The following is a 19,548-nucleotide window of genomic DNA, read 5'->3' on the forward strand; positions in this document are numbered from 1 at the left end:
ACGGGGGCGTGGCTACGGCCCGGGGGCGTGGCCGCGCCCTTCGTACCCGCCCCCAGGTTGCGGCCCGGCGCGCAGGAGGCCCGCTGGCGCGCGGGGATTTACGCCTCCCTCCGGGAGGCGTAAATCCCCCGACAAAGGTAGGATGGGGGTTTAGACAGGGCCGGGCGGGTGGGTTAGGTAGGGGAAGGGAGGGGAAGGTGAGGGGAGGGCAAAGGAAAGTTCCCTTCTAGGCCGCTCCGATTTCGGAGCGGCCTAGGAGGGAACGGGGGTAGGCTGCGCGGCTCGGCGCGCGCAGGCTATACGAAATCGATAGCCTTGCGCGCGCCGATCCAGGATTTTAGTAGATACGCGCGACTACGCGCGTATCTACTAAAATCCAGCGTACTTTTGTTTGCGCCTGGAGCGCAAACAAAAGTAGGCTGTTCGCGCTCGTCTGAAAATCTACCCCTGGGGTTAGTACTCCAAACAGGTGGAAACAGTTCTGAGTGTTGAGGAAGTAGGCAGATAGAGACCCAGAGAGTGCTATAATAAAATACTCCAGAGGAGAAGATGCAAGAGAGAAGCACCACTGTCAAAAAAAAGTGGGATGATTAATAAAAGGCCATTGAAAATTGAAATACAGTGGGTGGATTGCAGGAAAATAATCAGCCTGGGGGATTTTTTTTTAAAAATCAGCCCACAGGGTATCTTTCTAACCCTCTTGTGGGCATTCCTTGCAGCGTGTGCTTTAGCCAGGGCCAGGGGAGCTAGGCTTAGGGCACCGAACATTAGGGGGCGCCGTCTCTGGCACTTTCGCTTGCAGCCAATGAGGCAGGGCGAGGCAGCCGCTTCAGGAGGCAGTATTTTGAAGGGGCTGAATTTTGAAGGGGCAAAAATGGCCCCTTCAAAATTCTGCCCAGACCCCGCCTCACCCTGCCTTCCCTCCCATCGTGCCACCCTCCTGACCCCCCAAGACTCACAAAAACCCCTGATGGTCCAGAAAGGGGCCTGGGAGCGAGTCATCCATTGCACCAGTCATGTGACATTTCCGGCCAGTGGCACCGATAGCCCCTGTCACATGGAAGGGGCTAAAGGCCACCAGCTCCATTTTGGTTAATGGCAGCGGACAACTCGGTAGCAGCAGATCGCATCCCTGGGCCCCCACTGGACCACCAGGTGTTTTTGTGAGTTTTTGGGGGTCGGAAGGATGGAGGGGTTATTTTATTTAAATTTGGGTGGGCGGCATAGGGGTGGGGGAGTTGTGGCATGAGGTCCCAGGCCATGTAGTCGAGGTTGCGACCGGGGGCAGGCCGGGGGGCATCAGCGCGACCGAGGGCGGGGGTGGTGCAAGGCAGAAAGTGCCTAGGGTACCTAATCCTCCTGCACCGGCCCTGGCTTTAACAGCTCATAAAAGCAATGCAAACAGACCCTTGAGGAGTACATCATGTGAACTAGAGCCTGGCAGAATTGAATCAAAAAATCTACAACATAAATTTCACAGTTCAACATCTATATGATCCCACTATGCAAACTCCTCAAGGAAGCAGGCCTATTGCATTACGTATACGCCGATGATGTACAAATCTTGCTCCCAATCAAAGACTCCATCGAACACACCCTAGAGTGATGGAACACACACCTCTCATCAATAAAACACCTACTATCACAACTATCCCTGACTCTCAATCACGCAAAAACTGAAATCTTATACATATCCAGCAAACCTCCCCCACCACCCCCCACCAACCCCTCCACACAACATCCTACAAACCAAACAGTCTCTACAGCCAAAAACCTTGGCATCTTTCTCGACAACCAACTGAACTTCAAGAAACATATCAACAACCTACTAAAAGATGGATTTTACAAACTCCAAATCTTAAGAAAGCTCAAGCCACTACTATACCCTCAAGACCTCTGAACAGTTCTACAGGCTCTTCTCTAAACTTGACTACTGCAATGCCCTGCTACTAGGCCTTCTAGCCTCCACTCTCAAACCCATTCAACTACTCCAGAGTACTGCAGCCAGAACACTCACAAACAGCAAGAAATCAGATCACATCAAACCCATCTTCAAAGACCTACACTGGCTTCCAATCCCTCAGTGAATACAGTACAAAAATCTAACCATCATCCACAAAATCATCCACAACAACCAAACCAACTGGCTGCCCATCCCCTTCTCCTCCATACTCCCACACGGAATCTTCACTCCTCAAACTCTGGCCTCCTACAAATACCGCCCCCTAAAGCCACTCAATGGATATCAACAAGGGAACAAACATTTTCCTATGCTGGCCCCATCCTATGGATCAAACTCCCCACAGAACTAAGAACAGATCCATTCACCCAATCTTTCAAGAAAAATCTTAAAACATGGTTATTCCGCAAAGCCTTTCCAACCTCACATATGAACCAACCCGAAACCATACCCTAACCATGCACTCAGAGCAAGCCCCCCTCCCCACCACAACACCAATAATTATTGCTGTCATTATATTACTACTTTTGCTGACACCCATTATTGCTGTCACTATATTACTATTTACGCTGTCCATTTATGCTATTTAACTATGCTACCCATCCCTATTACCCATCCCTATCACTGTCTCTGAATCAAAATATACCCAATGATAATTATTGTTACCCTATTACTCTAATATTTACCACTACTTATGCAATATATTCCTTTTTACTACACCATTATTATTTATACTATCTTTTGGCACCGTTATACTATTATTATTTATGCTAACTTTTTGGCATTGTTTTTTACCCATGTTGCTACTATAACCTCCTATGACATTTTGCTATCATTTACTGTACCTGTGAAAAAAAATTATTTGTAAACCGATGTGATATGTAAATCGAACACCAGTATATAAAAACAAATAAATAAACAAATAAATAAATAAAAGATTATATGTTCAGGAAAGAAAAATTAAGAATTAGAGTCATCAGATTTTCTTTGACATTTTTATGAATAAAAATCCTTTATGATTGAATTCTTAATGTTTCTAGTTGTAACAGTTTATTGCTTATTATACACCAAACAGAAAGATGGAATAGACTTATGGAATAGGTTCTTATGGCCTGGACTGGCCACTGTTGGAAACAGGATGCTGGGCTGGATGGACTCTTGGTCTGACCCAGTATGGCATGTTCTTATGTTGTTATGATGTGTGAGATCCTTATACACTTCACTGCTCTGCAACTCTTCTTGACCAGCTTACCCTCTTTAGAGACAAGATTTAAAATTATAATGTTGCTAAGTTGTTATACCCTAATGAATATCCCTAGAGGGGAGGAAGGAGGTCTCACCACTCCATTTATTATATTTTATTTAGAAGAGGGGCTCAGGTAGGAGTCAGATTGCTGCATGGCCCAGAGTTCCAGCTATATATAAATTGGAATAATGTCAAATTGCATGTATATGGCTCTGGAGATCCAGCCACCAGCTGCAGAGGTGCATACTATTAATCACTGGATACTCTTTCTGTAGTCTTACCATTTGAAAAAGGCCTGTGAGTGTCTTTGTAATATCCACCTCTAGTAAATAATCAGTATTCAGAACTGGTAGCCATTGTGGTTAAATCTAAACAGGTTTATTTATTATTTTAATGTGTGTATATATTGTTGTGCTCGGAGAGGTGGATCCTTGGTCCAACCGGATGGAGATTGGATGGAAGGGATCTCCGCTGATGAAAGTAGGTCGGAAGGCAGATCTGCAGCCAAAGACTGAAGAGAACTTCACCCTGGAAGCCCGTGATCCCTCCAGGAGGAGCCTGTGAGGACCCAGACCGCTAGGACTTAGAAGAGTCGGCGTGGATGCAGAGACGAGGAGACGGACCAGGATGAGGACTGGCGGAGAACAGCACACAAGGAACCAGACCAGAGTCAAGACCAGAAGACAATCCGAAAGGCAATAGCCCAGGACCAGGGGCTGTGGGCCAGACCTCAGCGAGGCAGCGGCAGAGCGGGACCAGAGGAACCGGAGAACCGCAGGACCGGCAACAGGAACAAGGAAGACCTGGAACAGGAACTGAGGCAGGAACAGGCAAGGAACAGGCAGGAACAGCAACTCTTCATTCACTAGGAGTCGACCGTGTTGCAAGGCAGGGATCTTCGGTCAGACGCCGGGTTTAAATCCCCGCCGGCATCTGATGTCACGAAAAGGGACCGGCCGCGCTTTTGCGCCAGAGGCCCTTTAAAAGGGTTCCCTCTGCGCACGCGCGAGCCTGGGGGGGGGGCGGGGCTTCTGCTGGCCTCCCTCCCGACCAAAAAGGTAAGGATCTGGTCGTGAGGGTCGCGACGGAACCGCAACATATAGGGGCGGATTTTAAAACAATACATGCGCCGGTAGTTTTGTGTCCATATTGACCGCAAATGGGACCCCCTTTGGACATACTGACATATGGACATAAACTTTTGCTCTGCACATCCCTACATACACCCTCCTATACACTCCTTACCTGTCATATTTACACACCCCACCCTAGTCAAAAACCCACACCTCACATACCCCATACATCATATATCCATGCCTCACACCCACACACCCCACCCACCATTCCATTTTGCCCTATACATACATCTTCAACTTATACACACACATGCACATGCACACGCACACGTATACCCCACCTCACATATCACTGCAAATCTATGTAGGAAGAACTCCTGAAAAGTTATGCCTCTCTATTAGGGGTCTGCATCAACAAAGCTTTTCTTTCATTTTGTTTTGTTTTCTCTCCCTTTTTCTTTATCTTCTGTTTTATTTTCTTTGTTGTTTTTTACATTTTTTTGTTTTGTTCACACTTACTCAATTTAGTGCACCCTGAGTTTGTGCACAATATTTGAGCTGTAGTAGTACTCACTAACTAAAATAGTGCTCACAAAATTGAGCTGATGTGCAGTAAATTAAAAATACAAAATACAAAAAATTTTCTGAGTGTTTTTATCGTTTCAGTTTAGAAATGAAATGACAAGAAATAGGCCAAATCATTGACATTGTCTAGATCATTAAAAATGAAAGAACATCTCCACTCTGTATGATTTCCATACTTTTTATAAAGTGACAAATTACTTTATGGGTTCTGTAGAAATTCATCTACTTTTGCACCAGAGAACAAATGTTCTACTTAGATTATAGATGCAGGCAATATTTCATCCAGAGCTTAACTTTCCTATGTATATCAGCCCAGGTTTAGTGATCATCAGAAAATCTTCATCTGTAATAGAGATGTGAATCGTGTCCTCGATCGTCTTAACGATCGATTTCGGCTGGGAGGGGGAGGGAATCGTATTGTTGGCGTTTGGGTGTTTAAAGTATCGTGAAAATCGTGAAAATCATGAGCCGGCACACTAAAACCCCCTAAAACCCACCCCCGACCCTTTAAATTAAATCCCCCACCCTCCCGAACCCCCCCAAAAGCCTTAAATTACCTGGGGGTCCAGCGGCGGTCCGGAACGGCAGCGGTCCGGAACGGCCTCCTGCAATTGAATCGTGTTGTCTTCAGCCGGCGCCATTTTGCAAAATGGCGGCGCAAAATGGCGGCGGCCATAGACCAACACGATTCGACTGCAGGAGGTCGTTCCGGACCCCCGCTGGACTTTTGGCAAGTCTTGTGGGGGTCAGGAGGCCCCCCCAAGCTGGCCAAAAGTCCCTGGGGGTCCAGCGGGGGTCCGGAAAACGATCTCCTGCCGCGAATCGTTTTCCGGACGGAAAATGGTGCCGGAACCCCCGCTGAACGACCTCCTGCAGTCGATCTCCTGCCGGCGCCATTTTCCGTACGGAAAACGATTCGCGGCAAGAGATCGTTTTCCGGACCCCCGCTGGACCCCCAGGGACTTTTGGCCAGCTTGGGGGGGCCTCCTGACCCCCACAAGACTTGCCAAAAGTCCAGCGGGGGTCCGGAACGACCTCCTGCAGTCGAATCGTGTTGGTCTATGGCCGCCGCCATTTTGCGCCGCCATTTTGCAAAATGGCGCCGGCTGAAGACAACACGATTCAATTGCAGGAGGGCCGTTCCGAACCGCTGCCGTTCCGGACCGCCGCTGGACCCCCAGGTAATTTAAGGCATTTGGGGGGGGTTCGGGAGGGTGGGGGGATTTAATTTAAAGGGTCGGGGGTGGGTTTTAGGGGGTTTTAGTGTGCCGGTTTTCCTGCCCTCCCCCTTCCCCCGATTAACGATTTTTTGACGATAAATCGGGGGAATTGGTATTGTATCGTGGCCCTAACGATTTTTGACGATTTAAAATATATCGGACGATATTTTAAATCGTCAAAAAACGATTCACATCCCTAATCTGTAATATTAAAATCCTGTAATATCCTGTATAGATGGAAAGCATATGATTTGTACCAATCTGATATGGGTATTCTCAAAACCTCGAATCTATTGCCCATTTATTTATTAAAATCTACTTAGGTCTGGTTTCAAAGACCTTGTTGAAATGTGGATTTCCTGTACTAAAGTTAGCAAAATTTGACAAAGAAATGACAAACTCTAGGCATCTATTAAATCATGGATTTAGAAATAGTTCATGTTTATTGCAGTGATGTACTTGAGTTAGTATATTGCACAGTTATGAAAATTGCAATCAATAATAGTTCAACATTTGTCTTTCTTCACTGTTCCCAGATGCTTATGATCTCTGTTGATGCCTTCTAATTTCTTTGTTGCTTTTTTGATGCTTACATAATATTAATCTGCAAGAGATTGAAATAATTATCAGAGTGAAATGGAACATAATTTGATTGTTCTTACATCAGAAATATCCTTTGAGGGAAGTGGATTTCTACAAAAGTAAATGTTTTGGGGTAATTGCAGAGTACTTTAGCCAACTTAAATTATTAAGGCTGATCCATATCTAGATGCTAAGATTTGCACCGTTTATTGCACTCACTGTGCAATAATTGGTTGTCAGCAATCATTTGTTCAAATTTGTTCTTGTAATTTCAAAGATAGGGTAAACAAATGTTGCAGCTGCCAATTTGAACTTGATTGGAAGTGGTTTAATTTCTTAACCTAAACAAATGATCTTTAGAGACAAAAAGGTATGTGTATCCTGGTGTGTGTACTGAAATTAATTTAGTTAGCATGCATAAATCCATGCACTGAATCAGTTTAATGTTCTCTTGTAAATTGAATGTCATGTAAATTGCATTGAACTTGGTAATTTAATCATTTTTGATTATTACTGTATTTACATTTTTATCCAAAATGCAATGTATTTAATAAGGGAGACATATAATAGAAAAAGGGGACAGAGATTATTTTCAGTCTAATTAGATTTTTTTTTCCAAAAAGGCAATTTTGACAGCTCAGAATGGAATAGTCATGACCCCAGAATTAGCAATTGTAATTTTACAAAATAAGTTAAGGTCTTCAGAGACGAAAATATAAACTTTTTACCTATAGACACATTATGGGGGAAACCTTGTAGTATGTCTGCCCTTTACAGGGCAATTTTCAAACTATGATTTGTTTGCATGTGCTTTCCCTTTGAAAATTGCAAAGGTACAAATGATCCATTGATCCTTTCTTTTTTTTTGGTGCAGATAACATTTCTGTGGAAAACAGCACATGTGGATCCAAAAATACAATCTCTGGGTGTTATTTTCTGATACTACTCAAGCCATATTCCTGGGCATATTTCCTCTCAATCCAGCTAAAAATAGGCACTCCATGGAATCCCAGGCATACTCTAAACGACTGAGGGCAATTTTCAGACAGCAAATTTACCTGGACAGTGGATAAATCCCTGGGTAAATGACATTGAAACTTATATTCCCTATGGGGCAGATTTTTAAAAAGTATGTGCGCGTACTTTGTTCGCGCAACCAGCGCAAACAAAAGTACACCGGATTTTAAAAGATACACGTGTAGCCTTGCTCAAGGCTGCGCCAAATCAGCAGCCTGCACTCGCCGAGCCGCACAGCCTGCCTCCGTTCCCTCCGAGGCCGCTCTGAAATTGGAGAGGCCTCGGAGGGAACTTTTTTGTCCCCCCCCACCTTTCCCTCCCTTCCCCTATCTAACCCACCCCCCAACCCTAACTAAATCCCCCTCCCCTACCTCTGGCAGGCATAGCTTGCGTGCGTCGCCAGCTCCCTGCCCCGACACAGGCCGCTGTGCCGGAGCACTCAGCCCCGCCCCCAGCCCGCCGTCACGCCTCCGGCCCCTCCCATGGAGAGCAGCCATGCTCCCGGACATGCCCCCAAACACCGCGCTGCCCCCGACACGCCCCCCAACACGCCACCCAAGTAAAGGCCCGGGACTTACGCGCATCCCGGGGCTTTGCGCGCGCCGGCGGCCTATGCAAAATCCGGCAGGATTTACACGCGCAGGACTTTTCAAATATGTCTACCAAGTGCACAGGACCTCAGTTTGATCTTATTTGAAAATCAGTGTTCCCTAATAGAATAGTGGGTCATTTGTTGTAGACTGAATCAAATCTATCCCATTCATTTATCTACCTATCCAATAGGGATGTGAATCATTTTTTAACGATTAAAATTATCGTCCGATAATTTTAATATCGTCTTAAATCGTTATAGAACACGATACAATAGAAATTCTAACGATTTATCGTTAAAAATCATTAAATCGTGTTAGTGCGCACTAACTCGAGTGTTAGTGCGCCCTAACTCCGAGTTAGTGCGCACTAACTCGAGTTAGTGCGCACTAACTGAAAATGATACAAATTGACACTTTCCAGGTCAGTAAAGGTCAGTTAGGAATGAATATGTGTTCCTATTGGCTGGCTGCCCTCTTATCTATTGATGTTAACCAGGTTCCCACTGAGGTGATGGTTGGGGGGATGGGAAATGGAAATGGAAACTCAGAAACACTAACAGAAAATGATACAAATTATTGACACTATCCAGGTTAGTAAAGGTCAGTTAGGAATGAATATGTATTCCTATTGGCTGGCTGCCCTCTTATCTATTGATGTTACCAAGGTTCCAACTGAGGTGATGGTTGGGGGGATGGGAAATGAAAACTGTTGGTAGTTGACAAAAAAAGTAATGTGATCAGTCAATATGACTAGAACCTGTGCCCTATTCCTGATACCAGGGGTGTGGTGATCTTCCTGCACTCAGTGCCCTATCCCTGATACCAGTCTGAGACAGCTCCCTCCCTGCATTACTAGTGAGAGGCTGGCTTCACAGACAGGGGGGAACTGCCTGACCCTCACTCCTGACTTCCCCCATGTCCCAGCTAGTGAATGGTGTGTGGGTGAGGGGGGGGGGGGAGGATGGTGAAGTCTGAGACAGCTCCCTCCCTGCATTACTAGTGAGAGGCTGGCTTCACAGACAGGGGGGAGCTGCCTGACCCTCACTCCTGACTTCCCCCATGTCCCAGCAAGTGAATGGTGTGTGGGTGAGGGGGGGGGGGGGGGAGGATGGTGAAGTCTGAGACAGCTCCCTTCCTGCATTACTAGTGAGAGGCTGGCTTCACAGACAGGGGGGAGCTGCCTGACCCTCACTCCTGACTTCCCCCATGTCCCAGTTAGTGAATGGTGTGTGGGGGAGGGGGGGGGAGGATGGTGAAGTCTGAGACAGCTCCCTCCCTGCATTACTAGTGAGAGGCTGGCTTCACAGACAGGGGGGAGCTGCCTGACCCTCACTCCTCCGGGGTATTGTGATCTTCCTGCACACAGTGCCCTATCCCTGATACCAGGGGTGTTGTGATCTTCCTGCATGCAGTGCCCTATCCCTATTAATACCAGGAGTGTTGTGATCTTCCTGCACGCAGTGCCCTATCCCTAATACCAGGGGTGTTGTGATCTTCCTGCACACAGTGCCCTATTCCTGATACCAGGAGTATTGTGATCTTCCTGCATGCAGTGCCCTATCCCTGATACCGGGATGTGTGCAAGAAGATCCCAACACCCCCGGTATCAGGAATAGGGCACTGTGTGCAGGAAGATCACAACACCCCTGGTATTAGGGATAGGGCACTGTGTGCAGGAAGATCACAACACTCCTGGTATTAATAGGGATAGGGCAGTGTGTACATGAAGATCACAACACCCCTGGTACCAGGGATAGGGCACTGTGTGCAGGAAGATCACAACACCCCTGGTGTCAGGGTTAGGGCACTGTGTGCAGGAAGATCACAACACTCCTGGTATTAATAGGGATAGGGCACTGTGTGCAGGAAGATCACAACACCCCTGGTGCCAGGGTTAGGGCACTGTGTGCAGGAAGATGACAACACTCCTGGTATTAATAGGGATAGGGCACTGTGTGCAGGAAGATCACAACACCCATGGTGCCAGGGTTAGGGCACTGTGTGCAGGAAGATCACAACACTCCTGGTATTAATAGGGATAGGGCACTGTGTGCAGGAAGATCACAACAACCCTGGTGCCAGGGTTAGGGCACTGTGTGCAGGAAGATCACAACACTCCTGGTATTAATAGGGATAGGGCACTGTATGCAGGAAGATCACAACACCCCTGTGCCAGGGTTAGGGCACTGTGTGCAGGAAGATCACAACACTCCTGGTATTAATAGGGATAGGGCACTGTGTGCAGGAAGATCACAACACCCCTGGTGCCAGGGTTAGGGCACTGTGTGCAGGAAGATCACAACACTCCTGGTATTAATAGGGATAGGGCACTGTGTGCAGGAAGATCACAACACCCCTGGTGCCAGGGTTAGGGTACTGTGTGCAGGAAGATCACAACACTCCTGGTATTAATAGGGATAGGGCACTGTGTGCAGGAAGATCACAACACCCCTGGTGCCAGGGTTAGGGCACTGTGTGCAGGAAGATCACAACACTCCTGGTATTAATAGGGATAGGGCACTGTGTGCAGGAAGATCACAACACCCCTGGTACCAGGGATAGGGCACTGTGTGCAGGAAGATCACAACACCCCTGGTGTCAGGGTTAGGGCACTGTGTGCAGGAAGATCACAACACTCCTGGTATTAATAGGGATAGGGCACTGTGTGCAGGAAGATCACAACACCCCTGGTGCCAGGGTTAGGGCACTGTGTGCAGGAAGATGACAACACTCCTGGTATTAATAGGGATAGGGCACTGTGTGCAGGAAGATCACAACACCCATGGTGCCAGGGTTAGGGCACTGTGTGCAGGAAGATCACAACACTCCTGGTATTAATAGGGATAGGGCACTGTGTGCAGGAAGATCACAACAACCCTGGTGCCAGGGTTAGGGCACTGTGTGCAGGAAGATCACAACACTCCTGGTATTAATAGGGATAGGGCACTGTGTGCAGGAAGATCACAACACCCCTGGTGCCAGGGTTAGGGCACTGTGTGCAGGAAGATCACAACACTCCTGGTATTAATAGGGATAGGGCACTGTGTGCAGGAAGATCACAACACCCCTGGTGCCAGGGTTAGGGCACTGTGTGCAGGAAGATCACAACACTCCTGGTATTAATAGGGATAGGGCACTGTGTGCAGGAAGATCACAACACCCCTGGTGCCAGGGTTAGGGCACTGTGTGCAGGAAGATCACAACACTCCTGGTATTAATAGGGATAGGGCACTGTGTGCAGGAAGATCACAACACCCCTGGTGCCAGGGTTAGGGCACTGTGTGCAGGAAGATCACAACACTCCTGGTATTAATAGGGATAGGGCACTGTGTGCAGGAAGATCACAATACCCCTGGTATCAGGGTTAGGGCACAAGCTCTAGTCACATTGACTGATCACATTACTTGTTTTGTCAAGCTACCAACTGTTTCCATTTCCCATCCCCCATATACTGTCAGTGGGAAGCTTGGTAACATGAATAAATAAGAGGGCAGCCAATAGGAATACATATTCATTCCTAAACTGACCTTAACTGACCTGAAAAGTGTCAAATTGTATCATTTTCAGTTAGTGCGCACTAACTCCCGTTAGTGGGCACTAATCGGAAAAAACGATTTTTAACGATTTTTTAACTAAAAAATCGTGCCTAACACGATTTTCTTGCCCTGCCACACGATTTCTATCGTTAAGACGATATGGAAAACGATTCACATCTCTACTATCCAATCCCTGCTTAACCTCTGTGATCTCACAGAACCTGAGTTTAAGATGATATGACTGAAATGGGATTTTTTATAGTTCAGAGGGCACCTTGTTCAGAAGCACTTTATCCTGAATGTCCCGCTGGCTGAGATATCAGTTATTCTTATTCTTTGGTTTTTAATTTGAAACCTCCTTTTTATGTACAGGTTTGGCCTTCATTTGGGTTTTTTGTTCAACATTTTAATGATTTACGTCTCTCATGAATTCACCAGCACAAGCAAAGACATTTTTAAATGAAAATCTGATGCATGATGTTTACAGGGTAGGGGTGTGCATTCGTTTGCAACGTATTGGCAATCCACAATGTATAGGTCCATATTTGCTGTATTCGTGGGGTCATGAAATTATCGCGACCCCCTAGAATACAACATATCATCCGTTCCATACGTTTAGCGCGCTCGCAGTGATTTCTTAGCAGCCATTTGAAATAAGAGAATGCCGTTTGGGTATATCCATAGCTAAAAACCAGCCGTTTCCTGTGAGTCATCAGTGACCTCACAGGCCTGTCAGAGTGGGTCGGACAGGTTGGCAAGGAGACCAGAATGCAATGTATCAGTGAAAAGAATTTTTGCAATGCAGCCAATTGCAGTCTCACTCAGTGGTCGGTGACACTTTTGCTGATGACCCAGCAATATATATATACTTAAGCACGTGGTGAGCCATGCACTTTATTTGCAGGGGTGGTGTGGGGAGGTGGTCTGCAGAAGGTGGATGCACTCAGAGCTAGTCTGAGTTTTCAAATCTGCATTCATATTCAATTGCTACTTCGATAGAAAAAGATATTAGTTCTGCATTTGGCTGCAGTGCCAGCTAGCCCTGTTTTTTTTAAATCACTTTTTTTTAGTTGATCTAAGATGGTCTCTCTGTGCCACGGAGAGAAGCTGCTAGCACTAGCAGTGGAATTTTTCTGTTTAATTCACCCCATGGGGTAGGTTGCAAGCACCATTTGGGTGTTGTGGGATGGAGAGATATATTCAATTTCTAGCTAGTTTGCAAGAATTTCCATAGAAAAATATATTTCATTGATTTTCCTGCTGTGCCAATTCCGGCTTTTTTGTTAATTGCATTTTTTTAATTGAACTCACTCAGTCTCTCTGTGCTCTTTTAATCCAAGAAGGCAGTGCACTGGACATCAGTGCCAGTGGGCACTGGGTAGTTTTGCAGACTCAAGTGGGTGTCTGTGAAGCCAAATCCCCCATGGGCCTCTTTTGTAGTTACAAGCTCAGTGTGTGCACACACATTACATTGGTGCACATCAAGGCACTGTGCAGGTGAGAAGCCAGTTTTGCAGACTCAGGTATATTGGGATAGTGGGTGTCTGTGAAGTCAAATCCCCAGTGGGCTCTTTTGTAGTTACAATCTCGGTGTGTGCACACACATTACATTAGTGCACATCAAGGCACTGTGCCGGTGGGCAGCCAGTTTTGCAGACACACGTATAATCGTATATTGGGAGAGTGGTGCTCTGTGAAGCCAAATCCCCTGTGGGCCTCTTTTGGAAATAATTATTTTAAATGAAATTCCTAGTAGGCAGTGACATTAAATTCATAATGTCAGGAAAAGCTAGATGTGCTTGGGTGATTGGGACTGGGAGAGGAGACACCTCAAAAGGGAGTGCCTGTCCCCCATTAAAGTTAAAAAGGGACCTGTTGCAATCTAAACTCTTTGGAGGGGCAGGCAGTTCCATCCAGAAAAAAATGAAATCTAAACATGATGCACCACCTGTTTCTGACCCTGTAGTTTTGGAAGTGAGGGAAAAGGAGGCTGAGTCATGCAAGACAAAATGTAGACACCCAAAAGCAGCAGTGGGACAGCAGTCTCGACTTAGCATTGACAATGTAGCGCAGGCACTGTTTGCTTCTGATTCTGATGAAGAATCATCTTGTGTGGGATTCTCATCAGAAACGGAAGAAGTAATAGCTGACGAAGCTTTAGAAGGATTCGTTAGTCCTGTCTTAGCCTCCAATTAAGTGCAGCAGGGGAGAGATGAAACTGATGATGATGAGGAGGAAGAGCAGTCAGCGCAGGCACAGAGTGTGACTGATGCACCTGGCATTGTTTCTCAGGGTGCACCCACTACTTCAGCTTCAGTACCAGCATCCACCCCTGAGGCTATACAGAAGGGAGGATCACAAAAGACATCTGCAATCTGGAGCCACTTTAAATTGACTGAGGACCCGCATTTTGCTCGATGTAATTACCGTGGCAGGGCTATTAGCAGAGGCAAGCAAATTGGACATCTATCTAATTTTAGCATGATGCTTTATATGAAGAGGCAACACCCAACAACAGTACTGCCATCTGGGGATGGTGGAAGTACCAGTAAGGGGACCCCTTCCAAGCAGCATAAAGTGGTTGAAAAGGAGCAGAGTCACCCCATGCCCTCAGCCCCTTCTAGCAGTCATGTGGCAGGCCAGCAACTCCCTGACATGTAGCAGAAGCGACAACCCACCATGGAAGAAATGGGGTGGAGTGCAGTAACGCTATCCTGGGGTAGGAGGCAGGCAGCCTCAAAATTTGTAACCAGGAGCATTGGGGAAATGATTGCCCTTGATGACCAGCCCTTGCAAATAGTGGAGAATGTGGGTTTCAATCAGTTTCTGAAGGTCGAACGTCCAAATTACAAAGTCCCCTCCAGAATCACATCTAGCAGAAAGGTCATCCCCAGCCTGTACAAGCAGTGTCACAGTCGCATCCAAGCTCTGCTAGCTAAGGCAGAGGGGAGTGTGCATTTCACCTGCAATATCTGGACCGTCATGAATGCTGCACACTCTTACCTCTCCCTGACATCACACTGGTGGGACCTGGATGAGGCAGGGCAGGCAGCAGCTCTATTAATGAACAAGTATCAGGGTGGAAGTGGGCATTACTGCACACCCACCTGACGGACCAGGCCCATACCACAGCCAGTATTCTAGCATGCATCAGACAGATGCTGGAGGGCTGGAAACTACACCAGTGAGACAGGAATCCTTTAGCCAGGGTTCTTTGTCACAGACAATGATGCAAACATGGTAAAAGCAATAACCGATGGGGGCTTTCAGAACATGCAATGTTTTGCACACACACTGCACCTGGTAGTGAAGTCAGCTCTGGACTTGGAGTCCAAGCACCAAGAGAATGGATACCTGCATGACTTAATACACAAGTGCAGGGACATAGCAGTGCACTTCCACAGAAGTGTGAAGGCGGGGCAGATTCTCCAACAAAAGCAGACTGATTTGGAGATGCCTCACATGCATATCATTCAAGTCATTGCCACCTGGTGGAATTCCACCTATATGATGCTGCAGAGGTTAGTGGAGCTGCAGACACCCCTTCATGAACTTTCTGGTTCAATGGACATAGGTGTGCAGAATCCCCTAGGGCATCATGATTGGTTAGTCATGAGTCAGCTGGTAAAATTCCTGCAGCCTTTCAAGGATGCCATGGAGGAGCTGAGTTCCAGAAGTGCCATCTTGGCTGACATAATCCTTATTGTTAATTTTCTGGATGAAAATTTGGAGGCTTTTAAACAGGAAGAGGGATTGACAGCTGAGGTGCTGCATTGTCTGGATGTTTTGCAGGAGCAGGTGCAAGAGAGATTAAGGCCTTGAACAGAAGAGCACACATACATGCTCGCCACAGTCTGTGATCCCCGTGTGAAAGGGAAACTCGCCCTACAGTATGATTGTCTCCTATTGGTGAAGGACCTGCTGTTAGCAAAAGTCCGTGAAAAGGAGTGCCATAGGCAGAGACAGATTAGGCGTGAAGCAGAGGAGGAAACAGCGGGCACTTCAGAGAGTTGTGCTAACCCAAGCAGGAGCAGCACTCGTTCAGTGACAGCTAGTACCTCCACCTCCTCCACTTCAGTACACCAAACGCATGTTGCCCATAAAGATTAATCTTTTGTGCTACGGGCTAGTGAGAAAACAGCTGGCATGAGTGACTCTCAGCCCACCCAAGCAAAGGAGACACCAGCACAACTGTCAGTGACACAGTATCTCTCAGAGCCCACAGAGGACATGCAGACAGATCCGCTGGCATATTGGGCACACAAGTTCACTGTCTGGCCACACCTAGCCAAAGTGGCTCAGCGATATCTGCCATGTCCACCAACCAGTGTGCCCAGTGAACGTGTATTTTCAATGACAGGGGATATCATGAGCCCTCACCGCTCAAGGCTGGCACCAGAGTTGATGGAAATGTTAAGGTTTTTGAAAGGAACCTGCCTTTGCTTGGATTTCCAAATTTTACCTGTGAATGGTAAGATGAATAAAACGCTGTGCCTGTCCGTCCACTGTCCAGGCCATACATCCCTACAAGGACCTGACCTAAAACGCTGTGTCTGTCCGTTCACTGTCCAGGTCATGCATCCCTACAAGGGCCTTACCTGAAATGCTGTGCCTGTCCATCCACTGTCCAGGCCGTATGTCTCTACAAGGGCCTGACCTCAAACGCTGTGCCTGTCCGTCCACTGTCCAGGCCTTATGTCCCTACTAGGCCAGACATTAAATGCTGTGCCTGTCCGTCCACTGTCCAGGCTATTCGTCCCTACAAGGGCCTGACCTGAATCGCTGTGCCTGTCCATCCACTGTCCAGGCCGTACGTCCCTACAAGGGCCTGACCTGAAACGCTGTGCCTGTCCGTCTACTGTCCAGGCTGTACATCCATACAAGGGCCTGACCTCAAATGCTGTGCCTCTCCGTCCACTGTCCAGGCTGTCAGTCCCTAAAAGGGCCTGACCTCAAACGCTGTGCCTGTCAGTCCACTGTCCAGGCCATACATCCCTACAAGGACCTGACCTAAAACGCTGTGTCTGTCCGTTCACTGTCCAGGTCATGCATCCCTACAAGGGCCTTACCTGAAATGCTGTGCCTGTCCATCCACTGTCCAGGCCGTATGTCTCTACAAGGGCCTGACCTCAAACGCTGTGCCTGTCCGTCCACTGTCCAGGCCTTATGTCCCTACTAGGCCAGACATTAAATGCTGTGCCTGTCCGTCCACTGTCCAGGCTATTCGTCCCTACAAGGGCCTGACCTGAATCGCTGTGCCTGTCCATCCACTGTCCAGGCCGTACGTCCCTACAAGGGCCTGACCTGAAACGCTGTGCCTGTCCGTCTACTGTCCAGGCTGTACATCCATACAAGGGCCTGACCTCAAATGCTGTGCCTCTCCGTCCACTGTCCAGGCTGTCAGTCCCTAAAAGGGCCTGACCTCAAACGCTGTGCCTGTCAGTCCACTGTCCAGGCCATACATCCCTACAAGGGCCTGACCGCAAATGCTGTGCCTGTCTGAGTTTTGTTCTGGTATTTCTAATTTCAGTGCTGAAGTGCTTATGTACAGTTAATAGTTTCTGGGTATTCACAAATAATCTCCAGATCAGTTCTTGCTTCACAAATGGCAGTCTCTATTGCTCTAAAATCATCCTCTGTTGAATTATCTTTCAGAAATGAAAAAGATGCCATTTTCTTCTGGTAGTGAACCAGTTCAAGAAGAAGTGACAGATCAAACCACTACATACCTGCACAAAGGAAATCCTCTAATGCTGTGCCTGTCCATCCAGGCTTTATGTCTCTATGAGGGTTTGACCTTGAATGATGTGCCTGTCTGTCCAGGCTTTATGTTTCTACGAGGGTTTGACCTTGAATGTTGTGCCTGTCTGTCCAGGTTTTATGTCTGTACGAGGGTTTGACCTTGAATTCTGTGCCTGTCCATCCAGGCTTTACGTCTCTATGAGGGTTTGACCTTGATTGCTGTGCCTGTTCATCCAGGCTTTATGTCCCTAAAAGTGTTTGACCTCTAATGCTGTGCCTGTATGTCTAGGCTTTATGTCCCTAAAAGTGTTTGACCTCTAATGGTGTGCCTGTCCCTCCAGGCTTTATGTCTCTATGAGGGTTTGACCTCATATGCTGTGCCTGTTCATCCAGGCTTTACGTCTCTACAAGGGTTTGACCTCGAATGCTGTGCCTGTCCGTCCAGGCTTTACGTCTCTATGAGGGTTTGACCTCGAATGCTGTGCCTGTCTGTCCAAGCCTTATGTCCTTAAACGTGTTTGACTTCTAATGCTGTGCCTGTCCATCTAGGCCTTATGTCCCTAAAAGTGTTTGACATCTAATGCTGTGCCTGTCCATCCAGGCTTTACGTCTCTATGAGGGTTTGACCTCGAATGCTATGCCTGTCCATCCAGGCCTTATGTCCCTAAAAGTGTTTGACCTCTAATGCTGTGCCTGTCCGTCCAGGATTTACGTCTCTACGACAGTCTGACCTCTAATGTTGTGCCTGACCGTCCAGGAGCCCTTTCCTGATCAAAGGAAAGGGAACTCTCTCCGGGGTAGCTGTTCAGCCTCTCTCTTAGTACCTGTTGACCCATGTTAAACTGCTGTTCATAGTGAGACCTCCTCCACATTGCCACACTTTGAAAGCTCATGCTTCACTCTAGGGGCCAGCCCATTGCGGGGAGCCCTTTCTTGCTCAAAGGAAAGGGAAATCTCCCAGGTGTAGCCAGCCGCTGACCCATGTTGAACCGCTGTTCACATGGAAACCTCCTCCGCCTTTGCTGTGAATATTCTCGTTTGTATGTCCACCAGATTTTAAAAGACCAGTGAGAGCTCACTAGATCCCAATGGAAACACTTCACTCTAGGGGCAAACCCATTCTAGGGAGATCTTTCCTGCTCAAAGGAAATGGAACTGTCCCTGGGACCAGCCTGTCTTGCCCCTGTCAAAACCAGAGGGACCTGACTACCTTGGCTTTGCCAGCCTGTCTTTCCCCTATCAAAACCACAGGGACCAGACTTCCTCCATTCTGCCAGCCTTTCTTGCCCCTATCAGCTTTCTGCCACTCTGCCTTGCTGCCATATACCAGATGACTCACTCAACTCCTTGTGGTGTTCTTGCCACTATCATGGTTCCTCAGTGTGTTGGTGCTAGTCTTTCTGCTTGCTATGTTCCCCCTTCATTGTGCTGTAGGATGTTGATGCCACTTGTCTTGCCACTTTGCCTGTTGTACTGCCTTCGAGGGCTCATGCATCTGTTATCGGTGCTCTCTTTTGAAGCTGTGGTGTGTTTTTGACACTCTCACTGCTGCTTTGTGCCTCTGTTAAAGCACTCTTGCCACTTCTGGTACCCCGTTGCCCCTTTACAGTGCCTTAGGCTATTCATGCCAATTTGGTGCCACTTTGCCACAGTCTAAGTACCTTGGAGCTCTTTTCTTGTTCTGATGATTGCTCCCCAGAAGTTTCATCAGAATTGATAAGAAACCCCATTTCTGCAGCCAAAAATAGGCTGCAAATACTTCCTCCATTGACTTTAATGGGAACTGGAAAATGAATAAAATTTATTAACGGATTGGGTCCCCCATTGAACAAATGCAATGCATTTGGGACCCGACAAATATGAATATTGAATCGGACGAAACCGTCCCTTCTGGACATCCCTATTACAGGGGAATCATTTAAAGCTGGAAACTGCAATGCATTCACTATTCAGATAATTTTCACCTTCTTAGTGACTCAAACTACTTGACT

The 19,548-nt window shown here is 47.3% G+C and overlaps 1 long non-coding RNA gene across 1 annotated transcript in view; it reads right to left on the reverse strand.

The window, feature by feature from the left end:
- Positions 1 to 6,617: 6,617 nt before the first annotated feature.
- Positions 6,618 to 19,548, reverse strand: part of LOC115088724 — a 33,310-nt gene continuing 20,379 nt past the window's right edge. Inside the window, exon 3 of the long non-coding RNA XR_003855838.1 lies at positions 6,618 to 6,691. This is a non-coding gene — a long non-coding RNA (uncharacterized LOC115088724). The remainder of the gene's footprint in view (positions 6,692 to 19,548) is intronic.

Source organism: Rhinatrema bivittatum, chromosome 3 (genome assembly GCF_901001135.1).
Source record: "Rhinatrema bivittatum chromosome 3, aRhiBiv1.1, whole genome shotgun sequence".
NCBI lineage: Eukaryota > Metazoa > Chordata > Amphibia > Gymnophiona > Rhinatrematidae > Rhinatrema > Rhinatrema bivittatum.